Here is a 6,000-nt window from a genome sequence, read left to right as displayed (position 1 = left end):
CACTGACAAAACCTTTTTTGCCTTTTCCACCACGCCTCTTCCCCTTTCCACCAGCATCTGTCATTTTGCCACTCATGTTGATTGCGACAAGATTGTGGACTGAAAATGTGGTAGTAAAAATTGAGAGGTGGTGAAGATTGCAGTGGTGGTCTAGCTTTATTAACAGCAGAATAATAAAGAATAAATATCCCTGACAATGTAACTTAGTTATAATTCGTTGGAGTGTGCAACGCAGGCAGACGTGCTGCAAATGTCTTGGCACTAGTGGGACTATAGCAAAGTCCAATAGCCACGTATAGGATGCCACTAGGTACACTGAGTGTGTGCTAGTATAATGGCTTAGTTATAATTAGTTGGAGTGTGCAACGCAGGCAGACGTGCTGCAAATGTCTTGGCACTAGTGGGACTATAGCAAAGTCCAATAGCCACGTATAGGATGCCACTAGGTTCACTGAGTGTGTGCTAGTATAATGGCTTAGTTATAATTAGTTGGAGTGTGCAACGCAGGCAGATGCGCTCTGCAAATGTCTTGGCACTAGTAGGACTATAGCAAAGTCCAATAGCCATGTATAGGATGCCACTAAAAAACACTTAGTGTGTGCAAGTATAATGGCTTAGTTATAATTAGTTGGAGTGTGCAACGCAGGCAGATGCGCTCTGCAAATGTCTTGGCACTAGTGGGACTATAGCAAAGTCCAATAGCCACGTATAGGATGCCACTAGGTACACTGAGTGTTTGCTAGTAAAATTGCTTAGTTTAAAAAAGTTGTAGTGTGCAATGCAGGCAGACGTGCTCTGCAAATGTCTTTGCACTAGTGGGACTATAGCAAAGTCCAATAGCCACGTATAGGATGCCACTAGGTACACTGAGTGTTTGCTAGTAAAATTGCTTAGTTTAAAAAACTTGGAGTGTGCAATGCAGGCAGATGTGCTCTGCTAATGTCTTTGCACTAGTGGGACTATAGCAAAGTCCAATAGCCACGTATAGGATGCCACTAGGTACACTGAGTGTGTGCTAGTATAATGGCTTAGTTATAATTCGTTGGAGTGTGCGACGCAGGCAGATGCGCTCTGCAAATGTCTTGGCACTAGTGGGACTATAGCAAAGTCCAATAGCCACGTATAGGATGCCACTAGGTACACTGAGTGTTTGCTAGTAAAATTGCTTAGTTTAAAAAAGTTGTAGTGTGCAATGCAGGCAGACGTGCTCTGCAAATGTCTTTGCACTAGTGGGACTATAGCAAAGTCCAATAGCCACGTATAGGATGCCACTAGGTACACTGAATGTTTGCTAGTATAATGGCTTACTTAGAATGAGTTGGAGTGTGCAGAGGACAAGAGGGTACAGTGGCAGGATTGTGGTGCTCTGGGTAGAGGAATGGAAGCCTGCCTTTCTATTCCCTCCTAATGGTGAAATGCAGGGAGGAAATCCCTGACCTGGGCTACACAGACGCTGTTGCTGTTTGCAGGACCTGTCACTTATGGCTCTCTGACCCTGCCGCTTTGAGCCCTTAAAAGGACTGCTAGAATGTGCTCTCCCTAAGCTGTCTAACGCTGTGTATGCAGCGCATACAGCTGTATCGGCTATAGGACTCAGGAGGACGGAGCTGCGACACTGATGTCTGACACCAAAGACGCAGAAGGCAGATAATGGCGTTCGTGAAGAAAATGTCCGGTTTTATAATGCAGGGACATGTGACATGCAGATCCTATCACACATGCCGTTGCTTCTCTGGCTCAAAGTCCACTTAGGTGTGTGTGTGTCTGTGATTGGCTGACATGCTGGCCCGCCCCACAAGACGCGCGCGCTTAGGGAAGGAAGACAAGAAAAAAAAAAAAAAAAATGGCGATCGCCATTATAGAAACAGCAGTGATCTGAAGGCGCTGTTCACGCACACTATACACTGAAATGTGATAATAGTTTGATTCACAGAGTTACTTACACTATTACAGCAGAAACCAAGCTAGGATTTAGCTGTTTTTTGGCTGCTAGAACCGTTCTCGAACGTTTCTAGAACTATCGAGCTTTTGCAAAAAGCTCGAGTTCTAGTTCGATCTAGAACATGCCCCAAAATCACTCGAGCCGCGAACTGGAGAACCACGAACCACGAACCGCGCTCAACTCTAGTGACTAGACAAAAGTCCAATAGCCACGTTTAGGATGCCACTAGGTACACTGAGTGTTTGCTAGTATAATGGCTTAGTTATAATGAGTTGGAGTGTGCAATGCAGGTAGAGGTGCTGCAAATGTCTTTGCACTAGTGGGACTAGACAAAAGTCCAATAGCCACGTTTAGGATGCCACTAGGTACACTGAGTGTTTGCTAGTATAATGGCTTAGTTATAATGAGTTGGAGTGTGCAATGCAGGTAGAGGTGCTGCACATGTCTTTGCACTAGTGTGACTAGACAAAAGTCCAATAGCCACGTTTAGGATGCCACTAGGTACACTGAGTGTTTGCTAGTATAATGGCTTAGTTATAATGAGTTGGAGTGTGCAATGCAGGTAGAGGTGCTGCAAATGTCTTTGCACTAGTGTGACTAGACAAAAGTCCAATAGCCACGTTTAGGATGCCACTAGGTACACTGAGTGTTTGCTAGTATAATGGCTTAGTTATAATGAGTTGGAGTGTGCAATGCAGGTAGAGGTGCTGCAAATGTCTTTGCACTAGTGTGACTAGACAAAAGTCCAATAGCCACGTTTAGGATGCCACTAGGTACACTGAGTATTTGCTAGTATAATGGCTTAGTTATAATGAGTTGGAGTGTGCAATGCAGGTAAAGGTGCTGCAAATATCTTTGCACTAGTGGGACTAGACAAAAGTCCAATAGCCACGTTTAGGATGCCACTAGGTACACTGAGTGTTTGCTAGTATAATGGCTTAGTTATAATGAGTTGGAGTGTGCAATGCAGGTAGAGGTGCTGCAAATGTCTTTGCACTAGTGGGACTAGACAAAAGTCCAATAGCCACGTTTAGGATGCCACTAGGTACACTGAGTGTTTGCTAGTATAATGGCTTAGTTATAATGAGTTGGAGTGTGCAATGCAGGTAGAGGTGCTGCAAATGTCTTTGCACTAGTGTGACTAGACAAAAGTCCAATAGCCACGTTTAGGATGCCACTAGGTACACTGAGTGTTTGCTAGTATAATGGCTTAGTTATAATGAGTTGGAGTGTGCAATGCAGGTAGAGGTGCTGCAAATGTCTTTGCACTAGTGGGACTAGACAAAAGTCCAATAGCCACGTTTAGGATGCCACTAGGTACACTGAGTGTTTGCTAGTATAATGGCTTAGTTATAATGAGTTGGAGTGTGCAATGCAGGTAGAGGTGCTGCAAATGTCTTTGCACTAGTGTGACTAGACAAAAGTCCAATAGCCACGTTTAGGATGCCACTAGGTACACTGAGTGTTTGCTAGTATAATGGCTTAGTTATAATGAGTTGGAGTGTGCAATGCATGTAGAGGTGCTGCAAATGTCTTTGCACTAGTGTGACTAGACAAAAGTCCAATAGCCACGTTTAGGATGCCACTAGGTACACTGAGTGTTTGCTAGTATAATGGCTTAGTTATAATGAGTTGGAGTGTGCAATGCAGGTAGAGGTGCTGCAAATGTCTTTGCACTAGTGTGACTAGACAAAAGTCCAATAGCCACGTTTAGGATGCCACTAGGTACACTGAGTGTTTGCTAGTATAATGGCTTAGTTATAATGAGTTGGAGTGTGCAATGCAGGCAGAGGTGCTGCAAATGTCTTTGCACTAGTGGGACTAGACAAAAGTCCAATAGCCACGTTTAGGATGCCACTAGGTACACTGAGTGTTTGCTAGTATAATGGCTTAGTTATAATGAGTTGGAGTGTGCAATGCAGGTAGAGGTGCTGCAAATGTCTTTGCACTAGTGTGACTAGACAAAAGTCCAATAGCCACGTTTAGGATGCCACTAGGTACACTGAGTGTTTGCTAGTATAATGGCTTAGTTATAATGAGTTGGAGTGTGCAATGCAGGTAGAGGTGCTGCAAATGTCTTTGCACTAGTGTGACTAGACAAAAGTCCAATAGCCACGTTTAGGATGCCACTAGGTACACTGAGTGTTTGCTAGTATAATGGCTTAGTTATAATGAGTTGGAGTGTGCAATGCAGGTAGAGGTGCTGCAAATGTCTTTGCACTAGTGTGACTAGACAAAAGTCCAATAGCCACGTTTAGGATGCCACTAGGTACACTGAGTGTTTGCTAGTATAATGGCTTAGTTATAATGAGTTGGAGTGTGCAATGCAGGTAGAGGTGCTGCAAATGTCTTTGCACTAGTGGGACTAGACAAAAGTCCAATAGCCACGTTTAGGATGCCACTAGGTACACTGAGTGTTTGCTAGTATAATGGCTTAGTTATAATGAGTTGGAGTGTGCAATGCAGGTAGAGGTGCTGCAAATGTCTTTGCACTAGTGTGACTAGACAAAAGTCCAATAGCCACGTTTAGGATGCCACTAGGTACACTGAGTGTTTGCTAGTATAATGGCTTAGTTATAATGAGTTGGAGTGTGCAATGCAGGCAGAGGTGCTGCAAATGTCTTTGCACTAGTGGGACTAGACAAAAGTCCAATAGCCACGTTTAGGATGCCACTAGGTACACTGAGTGTTTGCTAGTATAATGGCTTATTTATAATGAGTTGGAGTGTGCAATGCAGGTAGAGGTGCTGCAAATGTCTTTGCACTAGTGTGACTAGACAAAAGTCCAATAGCCACGTTTAGGATGCCACTAGGTACACTGAGTGTTTGCTAGTATAATGGCTTAGTTATAATGAGTTGGAGTGTGCAATGCAGGTAGAGGTGCTGCAAATGTCTTTGCACTAGTGTGACTAGACAAAAGTCCAATAGCCACGTTTAGGATGCCACTAGGTACACTGAGTGTTTGCTAGTATAATGGCTTAGTTATAATGAGTTGGAGTGTGCAATGCAGGTAGAGGTGCCGCAATTGTCTTTGCACTAGTGTGACTAGACAAAAGTCCAATAGCCACGTTTAGGATGCCACTAGGTACACTGAGTGTTTGCTAGTATAATGGCTTAGTTATAATGAGTTGGAGTGTGCAATGCAGGTAGAGGTGCTGCAAATGTCTTTGCACTAGTGGGACTAGACAAAAGTCCAATAGCCACGTTTAGGATGCCACTAGATACACTGAGTGTTTGCTAGTATAATGGCTTAGTTATAATGAGTTGGAGTGTGCAATGCAGGTAGAGGTGCTGCACATGTCTTTGCACTAGTGTGACTAGACAAAAGTCCAATAGCCACGTTTAGGATGCCACTAGGTACACTGAGTGTTTGCTAGTATAATGGCTTAGTTATAATGAGTTGGAGTGTGCAATGCAGGTAGAGGTGCTGCAAATGTCTTTGCACTAGTGGGACTAGACAAAAGTCCAATAGCCACGTTTAGGATGCCACTAGGTACACTGAGTGTTTGCTAGTATAATGGCTTAGTTATAATGAGTTGGAGTGTGCAATGCAGGTAGAGGTGCTGCAAATGTCTTTGCACTAGTGTGACTAGACAAAAGTCCAATAGCCACGTTTAGGATGCCACTAGGTACACTGAGTGTTTGCTAATATAATGGCTTAGTTATAATGAGTTGGAGTGTGCAATGCAGGTAGAGGTGCTGCAAATGTCTTTGCACTAGTGGGACTAGACAAAAGTCCAATAGCCACGTTTAGGATGCCACTAGGTACACTGAGTGTTTGCTAGTATAATGGCTTAGTTATAATGAGTTGGAGTGTGCAATGCAGGTAGAGGTGCTGCAAATGTCTTTGCACTAGTGTGACTAGACAAAAGTCCAATAGCCACGTTTAGGATGCCACTAGGTACACTGAGTGTTTGCTAGTATAATGGCTTAGTTATAATGAGTTGGAGTGTGCAATGCAGGCAGAGGTGCTGCAAATGTCTTTGCACTAGTGGGACTAGACAAAAGTCCAATAGCCACGTTTAGGATGCCACTAGGTACACTGAGTGTTTGCTAGT

The sequence above is a fragment of the Anomaloglossus baeobatrachus genome, chromosome 6 (genome assembly GCF_048569485.1).
Source record: "Anomaloglossus baeobatrachus isolate aAnoBae1 chromosome 6, aAnoBae1.hap1, whole genome shotgun sequence".
Lineage (NCBI taxonomy): Eukaryota > Metazoa > Chordata > Amphibia > Anura > Aromobatidae > Anomaloglossus > Anomaloglossus baeobatrachus.
The sequence above is the reverse complement of the archived record's forward strand: the minus strand, read 5'-3'. Positions refer to the sequence as shown.